Below are 14,278 nucleotides of genomic sequence, written 5' to 3'. Positions count from 1 at the left end.
CATGTATGTGGCCAAAGGAACAACTCCATGTTTTCTAAAAGGTCTAGAGAACATATAGCGGGTACCTCTCCTCTTTCCCTTTGTGTTGGTCATTTTGGCAAATTACTGGAAGATGGCAGTTTCCCGAAGGCAGACTCTTAACCGGCTGAGCCACGCAGGTGCCCGTCCTAGCACACTTCTTACCCCAAGTCCCTCCCCTGCCCCTCCCACATATTTGACCCTGGAGCCATGCAAAACCACGGTTAGGGTTACAGGAACACACGTGCTGTTTCATGCCTCTGTGCCTTTGCATGTGCTCTTCCTGCTTCCCGAACGCCCTCCCCTCCTTGCCCACCTAACAAACTCCTGTTCACCTTTGCAAACCTCCTCGTGAGCTTCACCTTTTCTGTGGAGCCTTACCAGGGATAGTGCCCGCCCCCTTCCTGTGAGCTACCTCTGCATCTTGTGTGTACTTTCCTTCTGCTTACTCATTTGTTCATTCATATATCTGACTCCCCCGCTGTGGTGAGTTTTCCCCTACATTTTCACACTTTTCTACCACAAATAAGCATTGCGTTCTTAATCAGAAAATAATAAATATTAAGAAAAAAAATAGGGGCACCTGGGTGGTTCAGTTGGTTGAGCGACTGACTCTTGATTTCGGCTCAGGTCGTGATCTCAGGGTCGTGAGACTGAGCCCCCGCCCCCGCCCCCCCCCCCCCCCCCGGCAGGCTCAGCAGGGAGTCTGCTGGAGAGTCTCCCTCTCCCTCTGCCCCCCCAAATAAATAAATCCTTAAAAAGAAAGAAAATAAAGTAGCAAGAAGTAACATCCATTGAGCACTTACTACATATCAGGCATTGTTCTAAGCACTTTATATGTTACCTAATTCAATCCACATCACAATTCCATGATGGTAGGTACTATTATTGTCCCCATTTCTATTCCCTTTCTTCAGGAAAGAAGGAAGGAAGGAGAGAGTGGGGGGGAGCCCCCCAGGCATGCAGTAAATGGCACAATGAGGTACAAAGGCGTTTGGAGCCTCCAGCTGGGGCTTCATCTCCTTATCATTCTCCCCAGACCACCAGAGGGAATTGCCCCCACCCCTGCCCTCCTTCAAGGCCCCTCTCCTCCCACCAGTCCTGGTGCTCTTCAGTGGCAGTTCCGCAAGTCCTAAAGGGGATACAACAAAGCATCGTTCCTACACCAAAGGGGGCTCTGGTCCCCTGGGAGGCAGGAAACCTGTATGGTTAATAGGGGACAATGAGACACCAGCAGAGGTACCGAGATCATGAGAGCTCATCTTTATTGACTGCTGACCTCCATGCCAGCTTGTGTGGTCTTCACAGCAATCATAGACGCTGGGAGTCCTTTTATTTTATTTTATTTTTTATTTATTATTTTTTTTGGCGGGGGGGATCCTTTTAATATCCTTATTTTGCAGATGAGAAAACCAAGGCCCCCAGTGGTTAAGTAACTTGCCTGACGTTACAGTATTAATAAGTAGTGAAGCAGGGATTTGGACCCAGGCAGCCTGGCTCCAGAGCCAGGGCTCTTTTTTTTTTTTTTTTTAAAGATTTTATTTATTTATTTGACAGACACAGTGAGAGAGGGAACACAAGCAGGGGGAGTGGGAGAGGGAGAAGCAGGCTTCCCGCTGAGCGGGGAGCCCGATGCGGGGCTCGATCCCAGGACCCCGGGATCATGACCTGAGCCGAAGGCAGACGCTTAACGACTGAGCCACCCAGGCGCCCCTGGAGCCTGGGCTCTCAATGACACCACTGCAGTATCTACAAGTGAAATGGGGGAACTCAAGAAAAGTTGGTTGTGTTCTGCCTGGGAAGATGCGAGGCAAGTAGCAGCCACAAAAGGCTTCATTGAGGAAATGGCATTAAAGCTAAATTGAAATCGTGGACAGGTAAAATAGAGATAACCATTTCTCTTTTCATGCCAAACGTGACTTCTCTTTCCTCAAGACTCCATCATATTCCTCTAGAATTCCTCTGTGTGGTACGATACTTAAGACTGTGTGGGCAGATAGAAATCATTAAGACAAAACTAGCCAGAAACGTGCACGACCCCGGCCACCCCTCCCCTCATTCCTGTCGGCTTCATCACGGTGTGGACACCAGGCTGAAAAGTACAGTGAAAAGGAACTTAAGATCGTCTCATCTGTAGGAAGAAGCTGATGCACCATCAGAATCATAAACAGTAACTAGTGACCAAAAAAAAAAACTTTTCAAGCTACTTACAACACCTGTCTTTTACCTAGATTGAAAATATAATTTTTTTTAGTAATACTTATCTGCTCTAATTACACCACAGAAAAACCATACCACAGCAGCTGCATGTGACTCTTCATGTCTCACACATGTTCAGAACTGTCATGGTGCCCTGTCATGGATTTCCATCACCGACCCCATGGAGCTAGCATTAAGGGCCTGTGAGCTCACCAGCCCCCGCCAGGACCCACCATGCAGCATCTTTTCTCATGAGCACGCCACTTACTCTCCACCGTCCTGCCTTTGCTGATACTGTTCCCTCTGTTTGCAATGTCCTTCCCTCCTTTCCTGATTGCTAAAATCTGAGTATGTTAATATGGGGGGAAGGCATTCTAAGCGGGAGGACAGTGGCTGCACTGGGCTCCTGGAGAGGAATGTACTTGCCACATTCCAGGACCAGTGAAGGCATTGCAGTCTAGGAAGGGCTCTGCTTTCTGAAAGTCAGATCCTAACATGTGAGGGGGTTTTCTCATACAGAATCTTTGATCCTTAATCCAGTTGAAATTCTGATAGAAAATTTGGCTACCCTTAATACACACAAGGGTAACTGATGGCATGGATCTTTTCATGCGAAGCCACATCCGACCCCCACAGGCAGCCTCTACTAAGAGCAGCACGTGGGGGGCACCGGGGTGGCCTCAGTCAATTAAGCGTCTGCCTTCAGCTCGGGTCATGATCTTGGGGTCCTGGAATCGAGTCCCGCATCGGGCTTCCTGCTGAGCGGGGAGTCTGCTTCTCCCTCTCCCTCTGCCCCTCTGCCCGCTTATGCTCTCTCTCTCTCTCTCAAATAAATAAAAAAGAAGAAGAAAAAGCAGCGCGTGGGGTGCCTGGGTGGCTCAGTTGCTTAAGCGACCAGCTCTCGATTTTGGCTCAGCTCATGATCTCAGGGTCGTGAGATCGAGCCCTGCACTGGGCTCTGCACTCAGTGTGAAGTGTGCTTGAGATTGTCTCCCTCTGCCCCTCTCCCTGCTTGAGCTCTGTGTCTGAAATAAATAAAAAATTAAAAAAAAAAAAAACCCGTGTAGACATCCAGGGTCCAGGATTCTCCTCACTGTGAATCCCCCGCTGCTCCACCAATGCTCACCTCTTGGCAGAGGCTCTGTATGCCTTACACTCCCTTAATTGCTTGCTTGCTTGGGTTTATTTGTGCATGTGTTTTTATTCTTATTATTTTTTAAAGATTTATTTATTTACTTGACAGCACAAGCAGGGGGAGCAGCAGGCTCCCTACTGAGCAGGGAGCCCGATGCGGGGCTCGATCCCAGGACCCTGGGATCATGACCCACGCTGAAGGCAGACGCTTAACCGACTGAGCCACCCAGGCGCCCCTGGGCATATGTTTTAAATACCAACTGTGTTATAATCCATACACCACACAGTTTGCCCATTTGAAGGGTACAGTTCAGTGGTATTTAGTGTTCAGAGTTGTGCAGCATCACCATAATCAATTTGAGAACATTTTCACCACCCCAAAAAGAGACCCCATACCCTTTGGCAGTCATTCCCGTCCCCCTAATTCCCTCAGCCCCTGGCGACTACCAGTCTACTGTCTGCCCCTCCGGGTTTGCCTAGCCTGAACATTCCACGTGAATGGGATCGCCATAGCACAATATGTGGCCTGCTGTGTCCGGCTTCTTTCGCTTCTCAGGACGATGTCAAGCTTCGTTCAAGTATGTTGCTGCCTGAGGGGCGCCTGGGCGGCTCAGTTGGTTGGGCGACTGCCTTCGGCTCAGGTCATGATCCCGGAGTCCCAGGATCGAGTCCCGCGTCGGGCTCCCTGCTCAGCGGGAGTCTGCTTCTCCCTCTGACCCTCCCCCTTCTCATGCTGTTTCTCTCTCTCTCTCTCTCTCTCAAATAAAAAATTTTAAAAAAATCCTTAAAAAAAAGTATGTTGCCGCTTGAATCTATACTTCATCCTTTTTAATAGCTGAATAGCACTCCATTGTATGCATTTACCAGTCTGTTCATTCTTTTCATCCACTGGGGGGCATTTGGGTTGTTGCCACGTTTGGGCTATTAGGAATAATGCACGATGAACGTTGTGTACCAGCTTTTGTCTGGACGTATGTTTTCATTTCTCTTGGGTATATATACTCAAGATAGGAATTTCTGGGTCAAATGCTTTATTTAGCCTTCTGAGAGAATGCCAGATGGTCCTCCCAAGTGGTTGTCCCATGTTACATGCTCGCCAGCAATTATAGGCTTCTGATTTCTCTGTATCCTCAATGACACTCGTCACTATCCTTTTTATTATAGCAGTTCTACTGGGCGCGAAGTGGTCTCACTGTGGTTTGATTTGCATTTCTCTGATGGCTAGGGATGGTGGGCATCTTTCCACTTGCTTTGTATGTCTTTTTTTTCCTAAGGATTTTATTTATTTATTTGAAAGAGAGAGCACAAGCCGGGGGAGGGGGGGCAAGGGGCAGAGGGAGAGGAAGGGGCAGACTCCCTGCCGAGCAGGGAGCCCAACACAGGGCTCAATCCCAGGACCCTAAGATCATGACCTGAGCTGGAGGCAGATGCTTAACTGACTGAGCCACCCAGGCGCCCCCATTTGTATGTCTTTTTTGGAGAAATGTCTATTCAGACCCTTCGCCTGTCTTTTAATTGGTTGACTTTTTATTATTGAGCTGTAGGATATGTTCTAGATGTAAGCCTTATCAAATATGCCTGATTTACAAAAATTTTCTACCATTCTATAGGTTCTCCTTTTACTTTTTTCTTTTTTTAAGATTTTATTTATTTGGCAGAAACACAGCGAGAGAGGGAACACAAGCAGGGGGAGTGGGAGAGGGAGAAGCAGGCTTCCCGCTGAGCAGGGAGCCCGATGTGGGGCTCAATCCTGGACCCTGGGATCGACCTGAGCCAAAGGCAGACACTTAACGACTGAGCCACCCAGGCGCCCAGTCCTTTTACTTTCTTAATGGTGTTCTTTGAAGCCGGAAGGTTTTAATTTTGGTGATGTCCAGTTTGTCCATTTCTCTTTTGGTTCCTTATGCTTTGGGTGTCTGTATTAGTTAGGGTTCTCCAGAAAAAAAGAAACAATAGGATATAGAGAGATATAGAAGAGGGGATTTATCATGGGAAATGGCTTACGCAATTGCGGAGGTCGAGCTATGCCATGATATAAGTAGAATATTAGCAAGCTCTACAACCAGAAAAGCTCCTGGAATAATTCATTCCGGGTCCAAAAGGCTGGTGTAATTCCCGGAGTCTGAAGGCCTGGGAAGCAAGGACAGCCCCGATGTCAGAGGGCAGAGGATGGATGAGCGGGAGGGAGGGAGGAGAGGGAGAGAGACAATGCACCTGTTCTCTGCTTTTTGGTTCTGTTGAGGCCCTCAACCGACAGGATGATGCCTGCTCACATTGGTGAGGGCAGATCTTCTTTACTCAGTCTGTTTGAATGCTAATCCCTCCATAACCACCCTCACAGACACACCCAGAAACAATGTCTTACCAGCTCTCTGGGCATCCCTTAGCCCAGTCACATTGCCACGTAAAAGTAACCATCCCGGTGTCCTATCTAAGAAACCGTTGCTGGTGGCAATGTAAAATGGTACAGCCATCCTGGAAAAGTTTGGCCGTTATGTAGGGGTTCCACGAATGTATACATGTGCTAAAATTAATAGAACTGGAAAACAGAAGAAAAACTGTGCGATCATTTTTTTTAACGATTTTATTTATTTATTTGAGAGAGAGAGCACATGAGAGGGGGGAGGGTCAGAGGGAGAGGCAGACACCCTGCCGAGCAGGGAGCCCAAGGCGGGACTTGATCCAGGGACCCCAGGATCATGACCTGAGCCGAAGGCAGTCGCTTAACCGACTGAGCCACCCAGGCGCCCTGCGTGATCATTTAAAAAAACTTTTTTTCTTTAAAGATTTTATCTATTCATGAGAGACAGGGAGAGAGAGAGAGAGAGAGGCAGAGGCAGAGGGAGAAGCAGGCTTCCCGCTGAGCAGGGAACCCATGTGGGGCTGGATCCCAGGACCGCGGGATCATGACCTGAGCCGAAGGCAGACGCTTAACCGACTGAGCCACCCAGGCGCCCTCATTTTAAAACATTTAAAAATTTAAAGTAACTACTTCATGGATTGGTGAGTAGACAAAATAATGTATGTGCGGTGCAGAAAAGAGCGCGCTTGATGTGTCCCCATGTTCCCGGGCAGGCTGATGTGGTGAGCCAGGAAGCACTTTCATGGGAAAGGCGGGGCTGGCAGTCAGGGGAGGTGGCTTGGGAGGCCCTGGGAGGGGCTGATCAGAGGGGTACCGAGCCGGGGACGGGGACCCTTGGAGCCCGCGCGTCCTGCCCGGCCCTGCGCGCGTGGGGAACCTGGGGACCGGCGCGCCGGCCCTCCCATGCCAGACCGGCCTGCAGCCTCGCGGGGCCGGGGGTGGGGGGGTGGGGGGGTGGGGGGGTGGGGGGAGATATGCCCTCCCCAGAAACCCCTCCGCCCCCCCGCCGTCCGGGCAGTGCAGGGACTCGCGCCTCTGGCCCCTCCGACCTCGCGAGGCTGCAGACTGTGGCGCCGGCTCCTCCGGAGCACAGCCGTCTTCCTGGGTCCCATGATCCCCGGACGCTGCCCAGGGAGGATCAGGAGGTTGGGGGCGGGGCCTGCAATGCTCAGGTTCCTTACACACCCCACCCCCACCCGAGGGTGATTTCGATGCACAACCAAGTTTGGGAACCCCGACTTAAATCCTCTTTCCGGTCAGTTGGCAATCCACAAGGTGGATGCCCCCGTGGAGGTGGGAAAGCACAGTGTGCTCGCTTTCCTGGCCTGTTAATCCAGTCCTTTCCCTGCCGCTGCACCCCTTTTGTAGAGGTTTCCGGACCCCTGAGTCCCAGCGGCCAGAGACTGGGAGCTCCTTCTCTCAACCCGTCACTGGAGGGCCAGACAAGCTGGCTTACATGCTGGCAGTGGGCCAGGTGGGGGGGTCACAGCCACAGAGAAGAAAGGCTGAGGCTGAGAGGCCCGCTGGGGTGAACAGCAGGATTTGCTGGTCCTCTAACCACTGAAGTAAACTCACCAAAGCAGGAAGACTGGCTCTGCTGGCCAATGTGGCGTCCCCTGAGGGGAGACCAGGCTGCAGGGCGGAGAGAGGGGCGTCTTTCATGGTGGAGAAACTCGGGTGGGCCGATCCCCCACTGGAGAGGGTCTGCGGACCAGGTGTGTAGGGGAAGGAGGGCAGGTGGCGGAGGAGAGGGTGCCCCCAGGAGAATGGCGGGAGACCCCGGTTAGGGTCAGATGGGAAAGGGCCTTTCATGGCAAGCTGAGAACTGGCTCACTTTCCCCCCAGGTAGCAGGAAGTCAAAGGAGGTTTACAAGCAAGTTGATTCTGTGAAAACCAAGAGGGTGGTTGGCTTAGCTGAGTACCAAGATACAACGGGCCTGACCACAAAGCCACTGGAGTCTGAGGCTGTGGGGGTACAGTGTGGGAGGTGAGAGTCTCCCTCCATCCCAGGAGGGACAAGTGGGGAGAATCACGCTTGGTTTGGCCACCAGGCTCGGAGGGCATGGGGGCTGGGAGGCAGCAGAGGCCAGCGGGTGCTCATGGAAAACCGGGAAGGGCTATGCCAGGGAGAGGAGACCAAGGCGGGACAGGGTCAGCGGCCAGGAGGCGAAGCTGCTGAGAGACAGGTTTGGACCAAGGGTCACGTTGTTGGGAGGTAAAGGCCTGACCAGAGAGGGAGCTGCCAGCCCTGGGGGCTGGAATGGTCAGAAAGAGGCCGGGTGTTACCATAGAGGCTCAAGCATCATGTGAAAGGTTGCACATTCATTATTCAGTTAATATTTACTGAGCAGCTGCCTGGGCCCTGGGGTAGACCTGCGGGTACAGCAGGGAACCCAACGGTCCCGGGAGCCTCTGTTCATATGCGGCCAGAAATAAGAGGTCAGCAAAGAGCAGGGGCTGAGGCAGGAGAAGGTCAGATCCAAGAGGTAAGGGGACAGCTTCCCTGTCAACCTGGCCAGGTGACAGTCTCCATTCAAACACTGACGGAGGGGTAGCCACGATGTGTACTTTGTCCATGTGATCAGAGCTCTAAGCGCAGTCATCCTTGGTAATCTAGGTGGGACTCCTTCAGTCCATTGAAAGGCTCAGAGCAGGGGCGCCTGGGTGGCTCAGTCGTTGGGCGTCTGCCTTCGGCTCAGGTCATGATCCCAGGTCCTGGGATCGGGCCCCGCGTTGGGCTCCCTGCTCGGCAGGAAGCCTGCTTCTCCCTCTCCCCCTCCCCCTGCTTGTGTTCCCTCTGTCGCTGTGTCTCTGTCAAATAAATAAATAAAATCTTAAAAAAAAAAAAAAAGAAAGGCTCAGAGCAGAGCTCCTTTCCCAGAAGAAATTCCACCTGTGGGCAGCAGTTTTAGCTTGAGCCGGAGTTGGGCCTGCCCCTCCTGATGGCCTGCCTTGTGGATTTCAGACTTGCCTAGCCAGCCCCCTGCAATCAACTAAGCCACTCTGTTGCAAGAAAGCTCTCCTCCTGTGTCTCTCCCCAGACTGACTTGGAGGGCGTGTTATGTACCGGCTGGCAGCCCCCGGTTGGAGGTTTGACCAGCTCCCTGAGTGAACCTGAGCCACAGGAGGGCTTCAGCAGAGTGACCATGGTCTGTGGTCTGACCCCCACTGACAAGGGCTCACTCTGGCGCCAAGGAGTCGTGTTGGAAAGCAGCAAAGAAAAGTCAGGATTAGGAATGAAATTGATGTGTCCTAAACATGGGCTGTTCCTTTGTTACGGAGCTGTAACTGGAAAGGCAACAGGGACTTGGTGTATTTATTGAGTTGTTTATTTTGAGTGAATAGCATAATGAACTCAAAATGTGATCAAGTCCTGATGGAACTGAGACACATTTTTTTTTTTTTAAGTAGGCTCCACACCCCACATGGGGCTCAAACTCATGACCCTGAGATAAAGGGTCACATGCTCTACTGACCAAGCCAGCCAGGCGCCCTGGAATTGAAACAAACTTTTATCCAATCAGATCCTTGACTTCATGGGCATTACCTATCAAGCCATTTCCTACTGTCTTGACTTCACAGACTGTTCTTGGAATGCTACCTTACCACAAACCTAACAGATCCTTTGATGGGCAGCCTAATCGCCACTGAGACTCATTGTTCAGAGATGGTCCGTGTCTGCATAGAACCAATACAATGGGTTTGAGAGTCAGGTACTCTTAGCCGTGTCCCTTGACTTGCTGTAAGTGACCCTTTGGCAAATGACTCACCTCTTAAGCCTCAGTTGTCACTTCTGTGAACAGGAGTTACTTGATAAGAGTTTTGTGAGGCTTAAAAGCCAGCACGTGGGGCGCCTGGGTGGCTCAGTTGGTTAAGCGACTGCCTTCAGCTCAGGTCATGATCCTGGAGTCCCGGGATCAAGTCCCGCGTCGGGCTCCCTGCTCAGCAGGGAGTCTGCTTCTCCCTCTGACCCTCTCCCTTCTCATGCTCTCTCTCTCTATCTCATTCTCTCTCTCAAATAAATAAATAAATAATCTTAAAAAAAAAAAACCAACACACAGCCAAGGGTTTGCCTAGAAGGCTGCGCGAAGTGTGTGCTCAGGACGTGTTACTAATCATTCATATCAGTAGGAGGATCTACCAGGAGCAATTCATGGCTTAGAGAGACACCAGACAGGTCCTGTGGTGTCTTTCTAGACAGAATGGATATCCCTCGGGTCATTTTTAAAGACCATTTATAGACTCTTTCAGATTAATCTTGTCTGCTATAAGAGGAATTCCCAGTTTTGATATACTTTTGAGCCATCATAAGACATCTGTCTTTAACATGCCCTAAATTTCCTCAAAAGATAGACTCCACAGTTGCAGAATATGATTCAAATATTTGTTAGCCTTTTTTTGTTAAAAAAAAAAAGGGGGGGCTTTGGGGTACCTGGGTGGCTCAGTCGGTTAGATGTCTGCCTTTGGGTCATGTGATCCCAGGGTCCTGGGATCGAGCCTCACATTGGGCTCCCTGCTCAGCAGGGAGTTTGCCTCTCCCTCTCCTTCTGCTCCTCTCCCTGCTCATTCTCCCTCTTTCTGATAAATAAAATCTTTTTTTAAAAAATGGGATTTAGGGGTGCCTGGGTGGCTCAGTTGTTAAGCGTCTGCTTTCAGCTCAGGTCATGATCCCAGGGTCCTGGGATCAAGCCCCGCATCGGGCTCCCTGCTCGGCAGGAAGTCTGCTTCTCCCTCTCCCACTCCCCCTGCTTGTGTTCCCTCTCTTGCTGTGCCTCTCTGTCAAATAAATAAATAAAATATTTTAAAAAATGGGATTTATTGCATACACCAAGCACAATACACTTTGGGACAATTTTATTTTATTTTAGTTTTTTTTTTAAAGATTTATTTATTTGACGGCACACACAAGCAGGGGGAGAGGCAGGCAGAGGCAGAAGCAGGCTCCCTCCTCAGCAGGAAGCCCGATGCAGGGCTCGGTCCCAGGACCCCAGGATCATGACCTGAGCTGAAGGCAGATGCTTAACAGACTGAGCCACCCAGGTGCCCCTGGGGCAATTTTTAAAATTGTGGTAAAATATACTTAACATAAATTTTACCATTTTTATGTGTATAATTCAGTGTCATGAAGTACATTCCCAGTGTTGGAGTCTTTTTGGTACACCAAACTCACCAGGTTTTCCTGGAGTATGAGTTTGGGTGACTGAATACTCCTCCCATTTCAGGACAGTTGCAGGCCCTCCCTGGCTCAGGGTTCCTAAATAATCCTAACTCGTATAACAGAGAGACTGTATGTGAGATGGAATCCAAACTGCCTGGAGGGTATCTCAAGCCTTCCCCTAGGTGAACTCTCAGGTGCTTGGTAAGGTCCCTCTTTTCTTTTTTTCTTTCTTTCTTTTCTTTTTTTTAAGATTTATTTATTTTACAGAGAGAGAGAGAGAGTGCGCGCGCGCACTCTGGAATCTCTGGTGTTGAGAAAGCTGTGAGCAATTCCTGAAGGCTTTTCCGCACTCACATTTATATGGTTTCTCCCTAGAACAAATTCTCTGATGTCAGTGAGGTGTGTTCTGCCTCAAGGCTTTTCCACAGTCGCTGCACTTAAATGAGTTCTCCCCATGATGGATTTTCCAGTGCTGAGTAAGGGCTTCTCTCCAGCATGTTTTCTCAGATGCCAGAAGGTGGGGCTTCTGATGCAGGTTTTCCCACAATCACTACATAATAGGATTTCTTTAGTCTGGGGATTTTCTGATGCTTACCAATGGCTGAGCAACCTAATTTACATTTCTTTTTTTTTTTTTTTGATATTTGTTTATTTATAGGTGGGCAGGGGCAGAGGGAGAGAGAATATTAAGCAGACTCCCCACTGAGTGCAGAGCCTGATGAGGGGCTCGATTTCATGACCCAGAGATCACGACCTGAGCCAAAACGAAGAGTCAGACCCCCAACCGACTGTGCCACCCAGGCACCCCCCAATTTACATTTCTTATCAGATCTTCTTCCTTTCTTTCTTTCTTTCTTTCTTTCTTTCTTTCTTTCTTTCTTTTTCTTTCTTTCTTTTTGGTATTTAAAATTTTTTTTAAGATTTTTTTTTTTTTTTAAGTAGGCTCCATGCCCAGCGTGGAGCCCAACACAGGGCTTGAACTCACAACCCTGAGATCAAGACCTGAGCTAAAATCAAGAGTTGGATGCTTAACCAACTGAGCCACCCAGGCACTCCCCAGGTCTTTTTTTTTTTTAAGTAGGCTCCATGCCCATTGTGGGGCTTGGACTCATGAGCTCGTGATCGAGAGTTGCTCTACCAGCTGAGTCAACCAGACATCCCATAAGATCATTCTTCTTATGAGATATTGACATTTCTATCGGCTTTCTTAGGATTACAGGCTTTTTCTCCAATGGGGGGTAGCTTCCTGGGGAGGCCTTGTTGCTGGGCTCGGACACGACCTGGGGGAAGGGGATACTTTTCTCTCTCGTGGAATTCTGCTGCTATCTCTAAACAGCTCGGAGATGTAGAATACTCATCCAGTCTTCCATTTATACCTGCTGCTTCACAGTCACCCCTTCCTGGAGTGCTCAGCTTCTTCCCGGTTGTCAAGTCTTGGTCTAAGAGAACAGAAAATAGAAAAGGCCAGTGCCATCAATCTCTGTGGTAAAGAAAAGAAACATTCCACAAAAAGTCCAGAACAACTTACACGACTCTGAGATAAATGGGCAGGCAGCCTGGGCATGGGAAGCAGACAAAACCTCAGTGAGAATTCTGCCTCCACCACTGAATTGCTTGGAGGCCCCGAGTCTGGTTCCTCACACCCTAGTTCACAGATTCTTCTGGGTACAGAATGTATGTGAAAGCCTCAAGCACTGCACATGACATACTAAGTTGCCATATTAATTCGGTGAACAGTAGCTGGTGTCATCTCCCAAAAGCACTTGCTGGGGCACCCGGCTGGTTCAGTCCATGGAGCGTGTGACTCTTCATCTCGGGGTTGTGAGTTCGAGCCCTATGTTGGGCGGAGAGGTTACTGAAAAAAATAAAATAAAAACAACAACAAAAAGCACTCGCTACGTACATTCTCCTTCACAAATGGCTCAGTGTGGGTTTCTGGCAGCTGCCGAGAAGAGGAAGAGGGGAGTTTAAGATTGCCCCTGTGGGGGCGCCTGGGTGGCTCAGTTGGTTAAGCGACTGCCTTCGGCTCAGGTCATGATCCTGGAGTCCTGGGATCGAGCCCCACATCGGGCTCCCTGCTCAGCGGGGAGTCTGCTTCTCCCTCTGACCCTCCCCCCTCTCGTGTTCTCTCTCTCTCAAAAAAAAAATCTTTAAAAAAAAAAAAGAATGCCCCTGTATCCCACACTCACAATCAACGTCCCTTCCATGTTCTTAATGATTCCATCCTCTGCTAACCGCATCTCCCCTAGGAAGATACTTCCTCCAGCCATGGCCTGTCTTACTTCCACCTGCCCCCACAGCCAGCCTGTAATCCACGTTTTGTCACTACCTGTGGTCTCTGGGTGAAAGAGGGATGCCATCAACACATTGGAAGCAGTAACCCACTTGGAGTAGTGGAGAAGGGCCCAATTTGATAAAGAGAATTGAAGAATAAGCCTCATCTCCTACTTCCAATTAAATCTGCCTCTAAAATAGATCTTGCCGTTATTCAAGATGCTCTACCATAGTAGGTTACATAATGGCCACACAAAGGTGTCAAGCCCTAATCCCTGGAACTTGTAAATGTTATTTTATTTGGAAAAAGGATCTTTATAGATCTAATTAAGGAATTTGAGATGAGATCAGCCTTTTATTTTTAACTGTGGGGAAAATGAACCCAGAGCTCTTGTGCTTGATCCCATTGAGGTGTCACTCCTATCACATGAACTAGGAGGATATTCATAGAAGAAATGAAGGCCCAGAGGATTGCTGACCATGTGGACTCAGGAGGAGAATCCCCTTAAGGTAATTACGGTGAGTAGAAGGAGCTCAGCTGGGACAGAGGTCTCCAGCAACCGAACCTCTCTCACATATCTCTATTTTCACCCTAATAACAGAAATCAAAGAACTAAAAAGAACCCTCAGCTTTCAGAATAGGGACTATAAATTCTTTACTGGGAAAGGGGTCCAGTAAAGACTGATGATCAACCCACGGTTACCATTCTGGTTGGCAGGAGGACGATGCTGGGATGTGAAGGGGATGAAAGCTCACATCACGGGTGGCCCTTTGATGTGCAGAAGGAGGCTCTGGAGTCTGCTCTTTGTACTTTAATAATCTCCTGCCAGATTCCACAGAGCGCACAAGTAGCTCTTAACGCTTGTTGACATTTGTAAAGGCTTCTTCAGACAAATCAAGGTAACCCACTAACTGTAGCAGAAAACATGGTTAATTTCCAGTGACTTGCCTTCTGAAGGAGAACAAGGCCTGAGTTATGTTCTTCTCGGCCTGTTTTGTTTGTTTGTTTTAAAGATTTTATTTATTTATTTATTTGACAGAGAGAGACACAGCGAGAGAGGGAACACAAGCAGGGGGAGTGGGAGAGGGAGAAGCAGGCTTCCCGTGGAGCAGGGAGCCCGATGCGGGGCTC

This window comes from Eumetopias jubatus, unplaced genomic scaffold (assembly GCF_037043125.1).
Source record: "Eumetopias jubatus isolate StellerSeaLion01/CBP00866 unplaced genomic scaffold, mEumJub1_p1.0 scaffold_12, whole genome shotgun sequence".
In the NCBI taxonomy this organism is placed as follows: domain Eukaryota; kingdom Metazoa; phylum Chordata; class Mammalia; order Carnivora; family Otariidae; genus Eumetopias; species Eumetopias jubatus.
This window is presented reverse-complemented; position numbering follows the sequence as displayed.